This window comes from Arachis hypogaea, chromosome 13 (assembly GCF_003086295.3).
Source record: "Arachis hypogaea cultivar Tifrunner chromosome 13, arahy.Tifrunner.gnm2.J5K5, whole genome shotgun sequence".
NCBI classification, from domain to species: domain Eukaryota; kingdom Viridiplantae; phylum Streptophyta; class Magnoliopsida; order Fabales; family Fabaceae; genus Arachis; species Arachis hypogaea.
Genome location: NC_092048.1, coordinates 24024230 through 24045619, shown reverse-complemented (window position 1 = coordinate 24045619; position 21390 = coordinate 24024230).

Below are 21390 nucleotides of genomic sequence, written 5' to 3'. Positions count from 1 at the left end.
GTAAAACTAACGACAAATAATACAAAATTAATATTAAAAAGAAATGATAAATAGTAACGATCACATCAAAATAATGTAATATATAATATTTATATGTTTATATTTATTTAAACATAAATATTTAAATAAATAAAAAATAAAAAATATTCTCATAAGACTAATAATAACAAATAGAATAAAGAGCACAAAACTTACATCTTTAATTTCTTTTTGTGTATATTTTTGAATTTGAGTGGATAGATATATCTTACAAAATAAAAATTGTAAAATAAAAATAAATTTATTACTATAACTTATAAAAAAAATAAACTAATGGATACTCTTCAACTCATGCTTCTATCTGTAACAATATATAATGTCAATATATGGTGTTTGGTGTCCAATTTTCTATTTTCTATTTTAATCCCACTAACATAACTCAAAAATATTTGACAGTTACTTATTTTTCTAACATATTTCACTAACAGTTACAAAAACTCACGCATAATTTCTATTCAATTCTAACAAGTGTTTAACCAGTGGTGATAAATATTTTTTTTATAGATCTTATTATATTATAAGGTATTCATTTAAATTATGGTTTGTTTAATTTTATGTTAGTTTTTGTTTGTATAGTATTGTTTTGAGTATATCCGTGAGTCATGTACTCTGATGGTCTATCCAACAGTTTAGCCCCATTCTAATTATTCTATTAAAATATCTTTTTTATTTTTTTATTTTTTAAAATTTCATTCATTCTCCTGCAGTCCTACTTCTTTTTTGACCTCTTAATACACTTCGTTATATTTCTCTTGCTACCATTATTTTTTTACCTTCAACACCATCGATTTCATTACCTCCATCGTTACAAATTTCATTTAGTTTTACTGCAATTATTACATTCACGTGTAACTTCCACCTATATTTTTTTTTCTCTTTAATACCGAATTAATATTTTCATCATTATTTTACTTTCTTAATTTGTCCCTAATATTTCACGTACAAATATAGTGCTCTATCTTTTTCTCTTATAAAAGAAAAACTATTTTTTTTCATCTCATATGTATTTTTTATTTTTTTAAATATGTTTGTACCTGTCAATTGTCAATGATGAATTGAAAAAGTCTAATATTTTGTTAAATTTATTTTTTTTAAATTACTTCAAATGGGATAATATTATTTTTTAATTTTTAAATTATTAATTATACAGAGTATTATATTTAAAATTTGAGTACATAAATATTTATTTTTAAATTAAACTAAAATAAATAAATTATATTACAAAAATATAATTTACTTTGACTTCTATAATATCATTTGTTTGGCATATGGCACTGGTTATTTGATTAATGTATAAAAGATGTAACATATAAATACTTGGTGATAATTAATTATGGTAGGGTGAAGAGAAGGTAGAAGGAGAAGAAAAAAACGAGAAAGAACAAAGTAAGATAATAATGGCGACTAGGCAAGACAATGATAGGTATGTGTATAGAGAATAATAATAATAATAATAAGAGAAAGAATAGTGTTTGATATAGTATGGGGATATAATAAAAATTATAAATTAATAAATTTGAAAAATAATGAAATTAAAAAAAACTAAAAAATTAAATATAAAATTAAAAACAAAAAATAAAATATTTTTTATCAATTGAAATTATACATGAAGATAAAGAGTCTTTTGAATATAAATTTTTATCTCGACTTCAAATTAAATACTATTAAAAATAAATAATTAAACTTAATAACATTTATAAATAGTTAATTTGTAAATAATGTTTCTAAATTTTTATTTTAATTGATAATAATACTTGGTGATAATTAATTACGGACAGTCGGGTGAAGAGAAGATGGAAAGAGAAGGAAAAAACGAGAAAGGAGAACAAAGTAATATAATAATAATAATGGCGATGAGACAATGACATGTATGTGTATAGAGAATAATAGCAATAGAAAGAATAGTGTTTGATATTGTAAGGGATATAATAAAAATATAAATTAATAATTTTGAAAATATAATAAAATTAAAGATAATTTAAAAAATTAAATATAAAATTAAAAAAATAAAATATTTTTTAACAATTGAAATTATGCATGAAGATAGAGAGTGTTTTGAATATAAATTTTTATCTCAACTTCAAATTAAATACTAATTAAAAATAAATAATTAAACTTGATAACGTTTATAAATAGTTAATTTGTAAATAATGTTTTTAAATTTTTATTTTGATTTTGTTACACATAATTTTTAATTGAATAATCTTGAAGCGCTTATATATTTATTTTTATGGTCAATAAATCTGACAGTTTTTCAAGACTAAAGAAATTATTGATAAGAAGATGTATGATGAATTACGAAAAAAATTTTTCAGATACACAATTTTTATACTCTCCTAATTTGTTTATCAATTATTCTTATATTTTGATATTTAAAAACGAAAAAAATAAGCATTCTCATTTATTCTATTTTTCACTATTTATAAAAAAAAATGAAGACCTCTTCGTATTTAGATTCATATTTTGGCCTACCACTTAAAAAAGATGAAGACAAATATGAATATCCATGACATTTAAGTAAAAATTATCTTTTTTGTAAATAACTAACATGTATTTTGGTTTATATATACTCTTTTTGAATCAGAATAATGTTATTATCATTATTTTTTGAATTATATTTTAGTTTTTAGTAATTTTAATTTTAATAAAATATGATATAAATAAAGTCATATCAACGTCAAATTAAAAACATACTTATCTAATAAATTTAAAAAGTGAATAATATATTAACAAAAAAATAAAATTAATTTTTTAAAAACAATAGAAAAGCGGCTGAACAGGCACTAAGTTATTACGAATAAAAAAAGTGTGATCGAAAAGAGTAACGAATATTTAGAGTGAATGATCTACCAATTTCTAATTAGAGTCTTTGCATATATAGAAAGTGAGAGTTGAAATGTACTTTTTATTCAGTTATTCTTTTAACATGATCTTTTGCTAACTTCCTTTAGACGTTATCTGAAAAGGGGCCACTACATTGTTTTCAATAACCAAATTATACACGTGCTTGTTAAAAATGTTGCTATCTGCTAAATCGTTTAGTCGACCGATTTATAGGGCATGCATATGTAAGGTATAACAGATAGATCAGCAAGTATATAAACTTTTTGAAATTTTAAATTTTATTTAAATATTACATATATAATTAGCTAGTTTAATGAAATTCGGAAGAACTTAATAATAGTTTAGTAAATGTTGTACTGTGCTAAAATATTGGGACTATATATTAGATTTTCATAGGACTATATATTATTTTATTTCATAATATATAACAATAACTAAAGAGCCAAATAAGATGAATTACAAAACAATTTTAAAAAAATTTTAAAAATTTTAAGATAATCTCTAAAAATTTTAAAAATTTTCAAATAATCCATTCAAATTATTTATATATAATTATTTATAAACTACTAAATTTTAATTTCTAAAATTTTCGATCTATTATCTCAAATTTTATTATTTATATAAACAAGTTCTCTACGTATTTTTAAATAAATTATAAATTAATTTTAAAAAGACACTATTTTTTAAAGAAAAAATTTTAAATAAATGAACCTATATGATTTTTGATTGTACAAAATATTAATTTAATTTATAGGTATCATATTTTATAAGAAGAGAATGATTTAATGTTGTTTGAAAAGATATTTTTATTTAACATAAAATTTTTTACATAAACAATTAAAAATAGTTGTGCAAATGCCTATAAAGGTAATACTTAAAACTTGTATGCAATACGAACTAAATCATTTATGAAGTCAAATTTGTAAGTTTTGATTAATTAACCATAAAGTCAATGTAAATTATTTACAAAATCCCAATATGAAATTTCTAATACTTTACAACACTCGAAAAAAAAAAGTCTTGATAAATACAAGTATTTTATTTATGTTTTTTAAAAAAAATTAGAATTTATTGGTTATAATGTTGCACAAAATAAGTTTTTTCACTTAAGAGTATTTTTTTTTTCTAAGTTTATTTAGTGTCAATATTTTAGAAATTTAAAGATATAAATAATAGTTTTCGTAATGCAATGACCTTTTAGATTTATTTATTATTATTATGGTTTCTATATTTATAACACTCCAAATTTTTAAAAAAAGTTAAATAATAATTTATTATTTTATTTAAAAAAAATTATTTTTAAAAGTAATTAAATTAAATTTTATGATATTTTGAGTTTAAAATTTGTTAAGATTTTTAAATTATTTTTATTATTATAATAAAATATTTCAAAAAAAATAAAATATAAAAGAATTATAATTATAATAATAATAATAATTATTATTATTAGTCCATTATATATATATAGAAACCAAAAGAAACGAAATAAGATGGCTTATGTATACATGTGTACATATATATAACCTAAGCATAATATCAAATCATTTTCATTACATTTATCATCATCATCATCAACGAGCTATTAAAGGAATAAAATATATATATATAATATGACTTATAAGCATATATGTATATAAAAGCATGACACATGTTCAATTAAAATTATTAACCAAAGACACCTAAACCCTCCATGTGTAAGATTTGGAGAAATATAAGGTACAGATCAAAGTTTAAAGATATGCTATGTGGTAAAATATAACCCATACATTCTAAAGCCACACTTTTCATTTAAAATCGTAACCCTTCACAAAGAAAAGCGTCACCTAATGGAAAAAATAAATTAGAAGATTTAAGAGAAGAAATAATTAAATTATCAAAATTAATAGATCAAAAATTAATGATTTTAACTAATGTTAATTGTAATGACACCGAATTCTTAAAATCAATACAAAACGATTTTTTTCAAAATCTTTATTTTACTATAAGTTTTATTGAAGGACTTCAAAAACCCGAAAAAACTTATTTTTCACACGGAACTTCTAAAAAATGCTACCATGGAAATGATTCCCCACATCTTTATCATACTTTTAACCCACAATTAAATTCTATAGTAGATATGCTTGAAGAAATATTAATATCCATAAAATTTCAAAGAAATAAGGAAAAAGAGAATCCCAAAGAAGAAAAAATCCAAAATATAATCAACATAACAGACTTAAAAGTAAAACCACCATTGAAATTATGAATATTGAAGAAAAATTAGAAGAAGTTACAATGCTTTTTAAACAATTAAAAATGGCTCAAGAAAATAATATTATGGAACATGGTTTTCAAATAGAAGAAGAATTAGTAAATTCTGAAAATATAGAAAATGAAGAACACATTCTAGATTATTCAAGTGACGAAGAACCAGCAATTCCAATACAAGTAAAAAATGAAGCTGGAACATCTAAGGATAATCAATCTCAATTTAAATGGGAAACAGGTTTTGATAACTATGCTTTTAAAAAAGGGTTTACAAATAAAGATTCAAAATATACAAAAATACCATCAAAATATGTTCCTAAAATCCAGGAAATGGAAGGAGAAAGAATGCTCGATTTAGACTGTAAAAAGAACGAAAAAGAAATTTTCGAAAATTGGTTGAATTCCTTTTTATTAGAAGCCTTTACTAATCCAAAACTTAGTGAATTGTCTGGAAAAGATATTTGGAATTACATAGGGTTTCATACTAAAGGAACTATAAGAGATTATATGACATCAATAGAAAACCAAATAATAGAAGAATTAGCAACAAAAACTACAGCTTATGATAAGATATTATATATAATGATGATTCTATATAAAGAATTTTTTGGAAAAAATATTATAGATCATAGACAAGAAGTTTATAATAAAGAATATCAAGAAGCAAAAAACCATTTAGCTAATATTCAGATATATGATCTATGTAATGTAGAGTCTTATATATGTGAATATAGAATACATTATTACAAATTAAAAGAAGAAGATAAAAATCATTATCTTAGTATGTATATAACAAAACTTCCATATCATGCTAATGAATTTATAATGGGAAGATTTATAAGAGAAATAAATAGAGGAACAATTGAAAATAACTTTGGTGGAGCAACCTCTGCAATAAGAGAGGAAATAAAAGAACGTTGTATGCAAGAAGCAACTCAAAAAAGATTTGCAAATATAATTAGAATTTGCTGTCAAGATAATGAAGAGATACCTCAAAAATATGGTCTTAATAAAAATTTTCAAAGAAAAAGAAAATATCAATTTAGAAAAAGAAAATATTATCCAAATTGGAGAAAAAAGAGATATTTTAGAAAGGAAAATAATAATAAAAACAAAAGACAAAGAAATAACTATTGCCCAAATAAAAAAAAAAATTGTAAATGTTGGTATTGCCAAGAAGAAGGACACTATGCAAATGAATGTCCGAAAAAGAAGGATAAAAAGGATCTTACTAAACAAATAGAAATTGCTAAGTCTTGTTTCATGGAACCTTTAGAGGAATCTGATGATAACTTAGACTATATTTTTTAGTATGTCTCGGAAACAGACTCAGAGACTGAGTAATAATGCTACATTTATTACTATAAAAATAACAGAAAAGTTTATAAATGCTTTCATAGATTCTGGAGCAACACAATGCTTTGCTAGTTCAAATATAAAACTTGATTGGAAAAAATTAAAGAAACCATTAAGAGTTAGAATAGCTGACAAATCAATACATAAAATTGACCAAAAAGCAGAGATGGTTGAAAATTTTATTCAAAATTATAGGTTCATTGTTCCATCTATATATATGTTAGATTCTGGAATGGATTTTATCATAGGAAATAATTTTTTAAAGCTATATCATCCATTCATTCAAGAATTAACATATATAGTTTTAAAAGCTCCACACGATTCTTCAATAAATCAAAAATCAAAACGTATAAAAATACCGACTACTACTATAGATAAGATCTTAAAATTTAAAATCTTTTCTATATTAAAGACATGTTATTTAAATTTATACTTTCAGATAAAAATTCCAAAAAATAATCTTGAAATAAAGATAGAAGAACTTTTGGATGAAATTTGTGCTGAAAATCCTTTAGATATTAAAAATACAAATAACGAATTAGTAAGTATTAAATTAAAAGATTCTACAAAAGAGATAAATGTTCCAAATAAAATTTCTTATTCCGCAAGAGATAGAGAAGAGTTTTCACTAGAATGTAGGGATCTTTTGGAAAAAGGAATTATAAGATTAAGTAAAAGTCCTCATGCGGCTCCAGCCTTTTATGTCGAAAATAATAATGAAATTAAAAGGGGAAAACGAAGAATGGTTATTAACTATAAGAAGATGAATGAAGCAACTATTGGTGATGCTCATAAACTTCCAAGAAAAGATTCTATTTTAGAAAAAATCAAAGGAGCAACTTGGTTTTCATCTCTTGATGCAAAATCAGGATATTGGCAACTTCGTTTAGACGAAGAAACAAAGAAATTAACTGCTTTTACTTGCCCAACAAAAGAATCAACAAGTGTGTTGCTCTATGAATGGAATGTATTACCATTCGGATTAAAACAAGCCCCAGGTATTTATCAAAGATTTATGGAAGAAAATCTAAAAGAGTTAAATGAATTTGTTCTAGTGTACATTGATGATATACTAATTTTTACAAAACAGGATAGAGAAGATCATCTTCAAAAATTATTAATAGTTTTAGAAAGATGTAAAGAAAAAGGAATAGTTCTTAGCAAAAAGAAAGCAAGAATAGCAAAACAAGAAATAGAGTTTCTTGGATTAATTCTATCCACTCAGGAAAAGCTAAAACTTCAGCCAAATGTCCTAGAAAAGGTAAATTTATTTCCTAATAAAATAGAAGATAGAAAACAATTACAAAGATTTTTAGGGTGTATAAATTATATTTCTGATCAAGAATTTTTAAAAAATATAACAGAATACACTAAAAGCTTATTTCCAAAAATAAGTACTAAAAAAGAATGGAAATGGGATGAAAAAGATAGTATGCAAATTCAAAAGATTAAAGAATTATGTGAAAAACTTCCAGAACTTTATATTCCAGAAGAAAATGACTACTTAATAGTAGAAACAGATGCTTCAGACATAACCTGGTCAGGAAGTCTAAAAGCTAAGAAAGCTATAAAAAGTTTGGAGCAAGAAAAAGAATCACTAGATTCTAAAGATTCCCTAAAGGAATTACTTTGCAGGTATATTTCAGGGACTTTTACTCCAACAGAACAGAGATATACCACTCATGAAAAGGAAACTCTAGCAGCAATTAAATCTCTTAAGAAATGGAAAATTGATTTACTACCCAGAGAATTTACATTAAGGACAGATTCAAGTTACCTAACAGGTTTCATACGATATAATTTAAAAGTTGATTATAACCATGGGCGATTGGTAAGATGGCAATTATTTTTGTTACAATATCCAATAAAAATTGAATATATTAAGGGTGACAAAAATGTTATTGCAGATACATTAACAAGAGAATGGAGTTCGTCTACAACACATTAGATCAAGAAATTCAAAAGTATGAGTAAGAACTCGAAAAATGCAAGCATTGTCAGCAAATAAGGACACAGATCCAATCTCTCAAGAAGGCCATCGAAGCAATGAAATCAACACAACAAGCAAAACCATCATAGTTCAGCCAGCTAAGCGTGGTGGACAAATCAGGTGAAGAAAAAATTTTAGAAAATAAAACAATTGCTGAAATCATTAAAAAATCCACCCAAGATAAAAAATATTATGTAATTTATAATGGCCCCATGAAAGGAGTATATGATGCCTGGGAAAAAGCAGCACCATTCACACATCAATCAAGGATAATTCATAAAGGAGGTTTTCTAACACTGGAAGAGGCAAAGGAATCCTTCAGGGAATATGAAGCTCTCCATCCAGAGCAAACCTTAAAAAGAGCAGATAAAGCTCCAGTTCAAACCCAGAGAACAGGGATAATAAGAAACATTCCTACAAGGGCTGAAATCAAGGAAAAGAAAAGGGTCTGTAAATCAAATCTCAGAGAAACCCTTAACATAGTCCTAAATTGGACTGAAAAAAAAGGGCAATTTTGGGATATTATCCTATTGCCAAAGAACAGCTAACAAAGCTGGTTATATTCCCAGATGCTTCCCCATCAGACACCTATCAGTTTTTCCAATATGGATTAATTGATACAATTTTAATTTTTAATGATCTAAAAATTATTAGTGAGTTTTCTGCAGGATTCGTTGATGCAGTAAAGAGATTTAAAAATATGATTGACAATGTAAATCCAAGGGATATATCCCTAAAATTTACAAACAGTCAACCTATTTTTAATGAAGAAGAAGAATGCTTGGTTCCAGCACACCAAGTAATATTCATGTCCGTCTTCCCAGGAAATTTTCAACCAATTGATCAAATTCAAGATTTAACGATTTACAGTCATGAAGGAAGGTTAGCCAGCACATTAGCAAGGGTCTTTGAAAGAACTCAAAAAATAACGAAGGAATCTCACACAAGGATTAATTATAAAAGTAGAAATACTCTGCTTGTGTCCAGCAAAAGAAATGAAAATGAAGAAAGAGAGATGAGACTCTTGGTGGAATTTGAATCAGCATTCTACAACTTATCTGGACTTTTAGAAAAGCTCCCTGAAGGGATAAAGAGGAATCTCTGCTATTTAATAAAAGACAGAGAAGACCACAAGTGCCAGCTATGTGCCTCAGAGATATCTGAAGAAAGCAATAATGAAACGGAATCAACTCACATGATGAAGGAAGGAGACAATGCATCTGAAGGTCACATGATAAAAGAAGAGGACAGTGTATCTGAAGCATCTCTCAACATTATTGCATAGTGACGTAAGCACTTAGGTCATAGAGCACCAACAATGTAGCTGGTGCAAAAGAACAAACAATGACGTAAGCAATGACGTCATAAGAAGGGTAAGGATGGGAATTGTCCATCAAACCCAACTATTATAAATAGGTTGCTTAGGCAATTGTAGAATCATCAGAAAATAGAAAGCAGGAGGCAAAGAGTACTCACATGCTAGGAGAGCAAGGAGGAAGCTGCCAAGGCGATTCTATGGTCTGAGGAAGAATTCCTTTAGGAAAAATAGTTCTAAACTCCCCTCTGGAGTTAGTATTTACAATCTCCCCTCTGGAGATAAAAACACCTTATGTAAAATATACTAAATAAAGGAAGTTTTTCTCCAGAAAGGTACATCTTCATCCTAGTCTTTCAATTATGAATTATTTAGAAAGTTTAGAATTAACAGAAGAATCTGATTATTATAAATTAACTGCTTTATTAGATAATGAAAAACAGACTGTTCTAAAAACAGAATTAAATCTCAAATCAAATGAAAATTTTAATAAACAGAACCTTTTAAAAGAAGTTTTTAATAGAAAAAATATAATATACTATGGAAAAATTCAACTTGAAGCCCCTATAAAGATAAAATCCGCCAATGGAGAACTTGAAATAGCTTTGATAAATGATGAAGAATTAAGTAAACAGATTGAGAAAATTAAGGATCAACAAAAAAGATCTAAAATTGGATGGATTCATATTAGTACTATACAAGTCTTAATCAAATCTACATATATGAAAGGAATTAATTCACCAATAAGCTTAGCAATCTGTGACAAAAGAATTACTGATGACCCAATAGATCAAATAATTGGAATTGTTCATGGAAACTTGGCAAACGTAAATGTTAAATTCAATGCCCATCTTGGATATGCTATACCTTTATCAACTGAAAATCTTGGAAGATCTATAAGTTTGGCTTATAAATTTCATAGAAAGAATCTAATGGAACAAGATGATGAACTATTTTCAATTACATATGCAATAAATTATGCTTTAACAAATAACCATCATAGTATAATATTTAAAAACAGAGAAAGAATTTATGTCGATGAATTATTTCAGAAATTGTAAAAACAGAGATACCAAAATATAAAGCTATTGAAAACCCAGTTCTATTATTAAAAGAACCATCAGGAAAATTATTTTCATCGAATTTTCAAATAAGAGAATCTAAAATTAATAGCCCTTTAAGTTTATCTAAGTTAAAGATTAAAGAAGAAAATTCTGAAATAAAAGAATTAACAAAAAAGGTCAAAAAATTAAATGAAACCCTAAACACTAAATTATGACAATAAATAAAGAAGAAATATATGTAACTTATCAAGACAAGAAACAAGAGCTCTTTGAAAGAGAAAATCGTTTGAATTATTTACAGTTTTCTGAAATAAATCAAAGAGCATTTGAAGCTCTAAAAATAATCTATGACAAGTTAAAAAGAGAAGTTGAAGAACTAGAAAAATTAATAGAATCTCTAGAAAATAGTGATGAATCGATGATAGAGTTTGCAGAAATTTTAAAATGAAGCATAAAAATATTGAAAAACCAGAAAATAAAATAAAAAGAAAAAGGGCGGAAAAATTAAAAAGTAAAATAAAAGAGTATAAAAGGGAATTAAATAACCTTCAGATCGAAATTGATGACCTTATAATAAAAAGGATAGAAATAAGAATAAATATAAACAAGTTGGAATTAAATTTAAAAAATTTATAAATGCCTGGAAAACCATATTATGACTTAAAAGAATTAAAACTGTTGAAAGAAAAAATGGAAAATGAAGTCGAAAAATTAAGAAGGTATTTAGAAACAACAGAAAGTGTAGAAATAAAAGAAGTTTTTGAGGATTTGAGAAATTATATTAAAGAAAAAGACAAACAGATAAAAGATTTTATATATAATAATCCATGCAAAAAGGAATATTATAAACTAAAACAAGATTGAAAAATGAAATCACAATATACATCAAGGACTAGTAAAAAATTGGTATCATATAGTAGAAATGGTAAAAATTGGTATCAGAGCCAAGTTAACGATTAAGGGTAACACTTTCTCTTTAAGCAACACTTTTTAATGACACGCTTTTTTGCCACAAAAAGACAAAAATCTGTAAAGATGCATCTTTACAATAGATGGCACCGTAAGATTTTCCTCTAAATCATGATCATTAGTATCTTTAGCCTTGCATGATTCATTTTTAGGTAAGGAAGGAAAGAAATAACCGAGGAAAAGAAGAGAGAAATCGTGAACTTCCCAAAAGCTTCCGAGTTTGATTTCTTGTGATTTGTAATTCCAATAAAAATTTTAATCCGATAAAAATATTTGTATTCTTTTTTTTTATATGTTGACGTTATTTTTGTTCGATAGAAGTTGACAGTGACGTAATTCCTTTTCTCCTTGAGTTCAGTTAATTGGAGTTCTAGGAGGCACAGACGACTTCTAACGTTTTCTTCTTCAACAGCTCGATCGAAAAGCTTCTCCGGAGTTTCGAGTATTTTGATTTCGTACGGAGGTAGAGGTTTTATTTTAAAATTAATTATTTTAATTTATGAATGCCATTAAAATTTAGTGAATAAGTGTGAATAATTTATAAATGTCTCGTGACTAGTTTTGTTGTTGCGAGTGATTAATTAAAGAAATTGAATTGCGACCGGTTGAATTGAGACTGTGACTGATGTTCGTTTTCTGATTTTGATGGAATTGTTTAAAATTCTGATTTACGAGATTATGTTGAATTGGTTGGTTGTGGCTGAAAATTCTGATTATTGAGTTGGAGAGCCAGTTTGATTGAATACTATGTAAATAATTTTCTTTTCTTGATTTGGGGTTACTTTGATATAGAAAATAAATCTGCATTTGAAACGATTTGAGATAGTGAGAATGAGTTCTATTGATTTATCAAAAATGATTCTTTTAGTCTTTTGAAAGAGGTTTAAATCTAAAATGGTTTTGAAGTTGGTTTGAGAAAATCATGGTTAAGTAAGAACTGGTTTTTGTATGAAAGAAGAACTTCTTGTAAATAAAGTAGTTTCGAATGTTTGAAAAAGGTTATAAAGAGTGATGTTAGTTTTAAATAAAAAATTATTTGAGTTCGGTTTATTAAGAAAAAGAATCTCTGCCACAGGAGAGCAGAGAACAAAGATCAAAAGAATGTATTAATTAAAGAGATTGTCTGCCACAGGAGAGCAGATGTGACATTGTTTGGGCCTTAGTGCCAAATGTAAAGTGGGGACGCCCACACACTGAGAACTGTTTTCCAGATGTACGCTTATTGATTTGGAAAGTCACACTGTATGGGCCTAGCCGTACGACTTATAAGCACACTGTATGCATCTAGAAAGTCATACCTGGGACTTGTGCCCGAGTAATGTCTGGAGCAGGTAGGCAACCGACACATGAGCTCATGGCCTGCATTAGAGATAGACATGCATCATGTTGTTTGCACATTTGTATTTGTTTGTGTTTGCTTGTATTACTTCTCTGTGATTGTGCTGTTTGACTTGTTTGTATGTTGGTTTGGACCTCTTACTTGTGCTATTAGTTTGCGAATGTATTGAGGTGTTTAAGAATTTATGTTGTGATTGTTGAGCATTAATTATGTGACTGAGAGATGGGTAATGTGACTAGTTTATATTTAGAATGTGATTTGAGTTTAGAGATTTCAAAAGAGGTAATTAGTTAGATAAAGTAAAACCAAAAGTATTTTCAACAAGGTTTGATAGAAATGTAGTTTTTTTTTAGTAAAGTTAATTATTTGTATTTTATTTCACTACTTTTACGGCATTTCCATTCCCTACTGAGAACGTGTGGTTTGTTCTCACCCCAAAGTCTCCCCCTTTTAGTGACACAGGTTCGAAGACTCAATTTGAAGTTGCGAGCGATTATTAGTCTTATTTGAGTTAAGTTTATGCGTTGAGTTGCTTTTATAGAATTCATTCGCCTTTGTTATTAAGCTTTTAGTTTATACAGAGGGATAAGAATTGTATCTGAGTTTCGTTTGAATTCTTTTGTATAATATTCATTAATATTAATAATTATGTGATTATTACTATTTGAAGATCTTGCAATGTAAAGGCTTAATATTAAATAGTAAACAAGGAAAACAGGTTAGTAACGCCTCACTTTTGGTACGATCATGACATGCTAAAAGTTAGGGTGTTACATTATGGTATCAGAGTAGTTCGTTCCCGTTAGAGCCTTGGGAATGGACTGACTATGCTTCATTGCATACTCTGAGTGTCTGTCATGCTTAGTGACTTGTTCTAATAACAAGAATTTAGATCTGATATGCATGACTGTCTGATGATTAACGCTGTTAGTCTACTATTGCATACCTCATGGTATTAGGTCTGGCTAACTTAATACTAATGATTCATGTATATGGAAATACTAATGGATTATGATAGACGAGATAGAAGTAATAGGTAACATGAATTGTGGGTTTTGGGAACATTAGGAGTTAATTTCTTGATTCTAATCGGTTACGTATCTATTCTTTCATGGTTTGCCGAGAGGTTCTTATTTGAGATTTCTTTCTTGAAAAGTTAACTAATTATTTTTCAACCCTGCTCCTTGTTCATATGCTATTTTCATTTGATCTTAACTGTATACATTTACTTAAATTTCCTGAGATATCTGCTTTTCTTAAGATGCGGTTTGGTTCTTTTGCTTCATGTCTTGCATCTTATGTATGTCTCATTGACGAACGAGATTTCTGCCAGTAAAGAATTTTTATAAGAATAATCGCGTTGTAAGTATAGTTTCTAAACCAGCAAAGAATCCTTTCGTACAAAAGTTTGGTTATCACTTAAGCAAACCCAATAAAATTTATAACCGAAGTATTTAAACTTCGGGTCGTCTCTCAAGGAATTGCAGGGAGGTGTATTTATTATTGGTTATGGGTTTTTCTGAGAAGATTTTGAGTTTGAGATTAGAAAAATAAATAATTGTAATTTAAAGCGGTGGAAGTTAAAAAGAGAATTTATATAATTAACTAAAAAGCCTTGACTGGGGGTGTGATTTATTGGAAGTTCTATCCTTGTTAGAATCTTTTCAAGTGTAGTGTAAAGAGGTTGTTGTTTCACTTAGTTAACCCTTACTGAGTAAAGGAAAGTCAAGTGATTGAACTGACTCTTATCCACAAATCCTAGTCCTTTCCCTTGAGAAGGTCTAGCGTTAGTAGATACAGAATTAGCCAACAATGTCCCTTTTAACTAAGCACTTGAGCATTTCAACTCAAGTGTCTCCTCTTAATCAATCCCCATGTCAAGTGAAAAATCTACTCCATTGACATGGATGCCAATTTCACATAATAAATGACTAAATAAGTACTTGAAGATAATCAAACAAATAATGAGGTAAATAGAAAAATACTCTTTGCATTAATAATGTCATAAAAGCTTTCCAATTGTAACTCTGAATAAGGATTAAAGATATAAAAGAGTAGAGATGATAATTGAAATAAAATTGGAAGCAATTAAATAAACAATAAAATTTAAATAGAAAAATACTATGAAATAAATGAAAATATAAGAATCCTAATTTAAAGGAACATTGAACTTGAGAAGAAGTTGAAATTCTAATCCTAAAACTTAAGAGAGAGGAGAGAGTCTCTCTCTAAAAACTACATCTAAAACCTAAAATTATGAATTATGAATGTTGTATCAATCGTTCTAATCATTTTTTTTATCTCCCCATTCTCTGGCTTATATCCTGTGTTTTTGGCTTGGATTTGGGTCGAAAAAGGGTCCAGAAATCGCTGAGGGCGTTTTCTGCAGATTTCTGCACGTGGCGTCGGTCACGCGTGCGCGTGGGTCACGCGTTCGCGTGGTCTGAAGTTTTTCCTTGTCACGCGTACGCGTCGGTCACGCGTACACGTGATTTACATTTTGCTCAAGGCACGCGTCCGCGTCGTCTATGCGTGCGCGTCGCTGCCCTTTCTTCAAAACTCCATTTTTGTATGTTTTCTTTCTGTCCTCTAAGCCATTCCTATCCTATGAAGCCTGAAAATACTCAACACACAGATCACGGCATCGAATGGTAATAAAGGACAATTAAAATTAGTATTTTTAAAGCATAGGAAACATGTTTTCACATATATTATAAAATAAGGAAGGGAAAGTAAAACCATGCAATTCATATGAATAAGTGGGTGAAGAATTGATAAAAACACTCAATTTTGAGCACAAGATGAATCATAAAATAGGGATTTATCACTCATTCCGATTGAATTTGGTTCTTTTGAAATTCTTGTTTCGAACCTTACATTATGAATTATTCCCTACCTGGTAGTGTTCTTCAACATTCTCTTGAATTCCTATGAACCCCATCCATAAATTTTGTTCTTCTTTTCCTAAGTTTGATATCCTTTTAGGTAACTCAATCTTGTTTTAGGGTAACGTGTGATTCCTCCTTGTGTTGTTTAAACTCCTTTTCTTGGCTCATGTATTCTCTAATGTAACTTAGGACTTGATGCATCAAAGTCAATCGTTGAAATCTTTGTGAACCTTGTCCAAGTTGCTTGTCCTTTCTCTGAGGTCTTGTATCTTTTGAGTGACTTGAGATTTATTTTAGTGTCTCGTGTGACCGTTACACATAGCAAGTGATGCGTTAGTTTTTTAGGATGCATTCCTGAACACGAAAGGTGGAGCTTGTAAGCGTGCGACGTCACAGGATATTTTAGGGTTTTGAGTCCCGTGAAGAAGTTTGTGGAAGTTAGATTTTTGACCAGTAATGGGTCGCGAAGTATATGATGAGGTTGAGAATTTCATGAATAATCTGTATTTTAAAGTATATTTTGGAGTGGCGAATATACCTCAGGTTGAAGTTTGGAATTGAAGCCCTATAGTTGGTGTGAGATTAAATTAGTGTGTGGACGTTAAGCACATCATTTTAACCCATGCATATTTTATAACATTTCGTTATCTTGCCTTACCATCACATGATCGAACCATGTTATCTTTTACATCGAACCTGCCTTGTTACTTTTGCTTTGCAACCACATTTCTACCCTTGTTATGCCATATGACCATCAAAGTATTTAAAAGTTGTATATATGTATATATGCTGAGACATATTTGCTTCTTCCTTAAATGTGTTTAAAAAGTGAAGTGGTATGAAATATCTTTCGTTTTGTATGAATTTTCGAGGACGGAAATTTTTGTAAGGTGGGTGGGATACAACACCCCGAATTTTAAAAAAAATAAATAATAATTTATTATTTTATTTAAAGAAAATTATTCTTCTAAAAGTAATTAAATTAAAATTTATGATACTTTGAGTTTAAAATTTATTAAAATTAATAAATTATTTTTATTATTATAATAAGATATTTTAAAAAAATAAAATATAAAATAATTATAATTATAATTATTATTATTATTAGTCCATTATTTATATATATATATATATGGAAAGGTTTTCAACGAGAATATTTAGAAACCAAAAGAAACGAAATAAGATGGCTTATGTATACATGTGTACATATATATAACCTAAGCATAATATCAAATCATTTTCATTACATTTATCATCATCATCAACGAGCTATTAAAGGAATAAAATATATATATATATATATATATATATATATATATATATATATATATATATATATATATATATATATATATATATATATATATATATATATATATATATATATATATATATATATATAATATGACTTATAAGCATATATGTATATAAAAGCATGACACATGTTCAATTAAAATTATTAACCAAAGACACCTAAACCCTCCATGTGTAAGATTTTCCTCTAAATCATGATCATTAGTATCTTTAGCCTTGCATGATTCATTTTTAGGTAAGGAAGGAAAGAAATAACCGAGGAAAAGAAGAGAGAAATCGTGAACTTCCCAAAAGTTTTCGAGTTTTCTTGTGATTCGTAACTCTAATAAAAAATTTAATTCGATAAAAGTGTTTGTATTCTCTTTCTTTACACGTTGATGTTACTTTTGTCCGGTAGAAATTGACGATGACGTAACTCCTCTTCCCCTTGAGTTCGGCTAATTAGAGTTCTAGGAGGCACAGACGATTTTTGACATTTTCTTCTTCCACAGCTCAGTCGAAAAGCTTATCCGGAGCTTCGAGTATTTTAATTTCGTAGGGAGGTAGGGGGTTTTATTTTAAAATTAATTGTTTTAATTTATGAATGCCATTAAAGTTTAGTGAATAAGTACGAATAATTTATAAATGTCTCGTGACTAGTTTTGTTGTTGCGAGTGGTTAATTGATGAAATTGAATTACGACCGGTTGAATTTAGGCTGTGACTGATGTTGGTTTTCTGATTTTGATGGAATTGTTTAAAATTCTGATTTATGAGATTATGCTGAATTGGTTGGTTGTGGCTGAAAATTCTGATTATTGAGTTGGAAAGTCGGTTCGATTGAATACTATGTAAAATAATTTTCTTTTCTTGATTTGGGATTACTTTGATATAGAAAATAAATCTGCATTTGAAATGATTTGAGATAGTGGGAATGAGTTTTATTGATTTATCAAAAATGATTCTTTTAGTCTTTTGAAAGAGGTTTAAATCTGAAATGATTTTGAAGTTGGTTTGAGAAAATTATGGTTAAGTAAGAACTGATTTTTGTATGAAAGAAGAACTTCTTGTAAATAAAGTAGTTTCGGAGGTTTGAAAAGGGTTATAAAGAGTGATGTTGGTTTTAAATAAAAAATTATTTGAGTTCGGTTTATTAAGAAAAGGAATCTCTGCCACAGGAGAGCAGAGAACAAAGATCAAAAGAATATATTAATTAAAGAGATTGTCTGCCACAGGAGAGCAGATGTGACATTGTTTGGGTCTTAGTGCCAAATGTAAAGTGGGGACACCCACACACTGAGAACTGTTTTTTAGATGTATGCTCATTGATTTGGAAAGTCACACTGTATGCGGCCTAGCCGTACGACTTATAAGCACACTGTATGCATCTGGAAAGCCATACCTGGGACTTGTGCCCAGGTAATGTCTGGAGCGGGTAGGCAACCGACACATGAGCTCATGGCCTGCATTAGGGATAGACATGCATCATGTTGTTTGCACATTTGTATTTAGTTGTGTTTGCTTGTATTACTTCTCTGTGATTGTGCTGTTTGACTTGTTTGTTTGTTGGTTTGGACCTCTTACTTGTGCTATTAGTTTGCGAATGTATTGAGGTGTTTAAGAATTTATGTTGTGATTGTTGAGGATTAATTATGTGACTGAGATATGGGTAATGTGACTAGTTTTATATTTAGAATTTGATTTGAGTTTAGAGATTTCAAAAGAGGTAATTAGTTAGCTAAAGTAAAACCAAAAGTATTTTCAACAAGGTTTGATAGAAATATAGTTTTTTTTAGTAAAGTTAATTATTTGTATTTTATTTCACTACTTTTACGGCATTTTCATTCCCTACTGAGAACGTGTGGTTTGTTCTCACCCCAAAGTCTCCCCCTTTCAGTGACACAGGTTCGAAGACTCAGTTTGAAGCTGCGAGCGATTATTAGTCTTATTTGAGTTAAGTTTATGCGTTGAGTTGCTTTCACAGAATTCTCTCGCCTTTGTTATTAAGCTTTTAGTTTATACAGAGGGATATGAATTGTACTGAGTTTCGTTTGAATCCTTTTGTATAATATTCATTAATATTAATAATTATGTGATTATTACTATTTGAAGATCTTGCAATGTAAAGGCAATTTTAGCACGTCATGATCGTACTAAAAGTGAGGCGTTACTATATTACCTCGACGTAGGTATCATAAGTTAATAATTAAATAATGTTATTTTTTATGACATATTAGCGTTAATAAATAAAATTATCTTTTAGTATATATTTTGTTATTTTTTGTATTATTTATTTATATATATTTTTCAATAGTATTTTATTATTTTGAATAATAAAAATGTTATAAGACATTAATTTTTTAAAAGATTAAAAACATTCAACTAGACTTTTTGAACTTTTAAAATTTTTTAGGGAATATTTTAAAATGTTTTAAATTCTTCAAAAATTATTTTGTACTTCACCCTAAAAACTAATCCATCTCGCACACGTGAAAATTCTACGGCCATATGTGCGAGTTAACCTTTTACGTCAGCAATCATAGTTAGTGACTAATAAAGAGAGATTGTATTGTCCAATAAAAGTAAACATTGAGGATTATTGTTTTATATATTTTAAAATCTAAGAGACTAAAATGTTCAATTCTCATATATTGATTTGGGTAATTACTCAATAAACAATTAAAGATTGAGAAATATTAAAAGAGAAAAGTTATTCATCCAAGCTTTTTATTGAACCAAGTCTAACCAAGTTGAAATAATACATCTTACATCTACCTGCCACTTTTATTTTAGCTGGAACAAATACATATGTAAGTGTTAGTATTAAAAGTGAATTTCCTCGATAGGAAGTCGTTTCAACTACAGATTGTATCAATCTAAATAACTTAGTTAAACTTAGCAACAGATGCAAATACGAGCAAATCGAAGTCGAAAGAAAGATTTTACAAGAGTGTCAAACTCAAAGCTTTTCAACACAAGAAAAATAGGTTGAAAAGCAGTTATTGTTTTTCCTTGAATATTAAGACTTTTGCTTGAGTCTCAAGCTAAGTTGAGAACATGGATGCAAATTTTGGGGAAGAAGCTGAAGAAAATGTGAGACTTGAAGACCAAGATAAGAGAAGACGTAGGATGTCAAAACTTGGGAGTCAAGATTCTTCATGGTCAAGGCAAGATCGTGGCTTTGAAAAAAGGAGAAAACTAGATCATGGTCAAAATTCTTCATGGTCAAGTCTATCCTCATGGTCAAAATAGGAGTAGTTCAAAAGAAATCAGTGACTTCAATAAAAAACACTTCATCATCAGACAAAAATTCTGCAAAAATTTTAAGTCCCAGCGATGTAACAGAAAAATCATGAAATGCAAGTGCATGTGAGTGTCAGGAGTCCATTTTTATTTTATTTTCCTTTCACTGCAACAAAATAGCATTTTTGCGACGCTTTTGTTTAATGCTTAATGACAGTTTTTATCGTCGCTAAATTTTTTTGCAATTGTTAAAAAAGTCATGAATTTGAGCGTCGCTAGGTGACATAGTGACGATTTTGGACCACCGTTGGTAAGAAGTGTCGCTAATATTTGTGACGGTTTTTGAAGTATAAAACCGTTACTAATTTATAACACTTATTAGTGTTTTTTATGATATATTTAGCGACGGTTTTAAAGTCGCTAAATTACTAAATTCTATGACATTTTTTTTGTATTTTGTGACTATTTTAAGTCGTCACAAAATTTTTAACAACGATTTTAAGTTTTTAATTCCTGTGATAATTTTTTTCTATATTTAATAACTATTTAATCCATCACAATATATTTAGTGACGGTTTGAACATTGGTACATACTCCAATTTACTAAAAAAAAATAATCAAAAACAACAATAGCCTTTATTTCTTTTTTTTTTTTTAAATAGTTTATATCAAAACTTGTAGAACAAACTAAACTAGCATGTCACAAGAAAAAAACTAAATAAAATAAAATAAAATATCTATAATTAATACATAGAAAACTTATTACAATTGTCATAGTAAATGAGTACAAAGAATTTGATTACA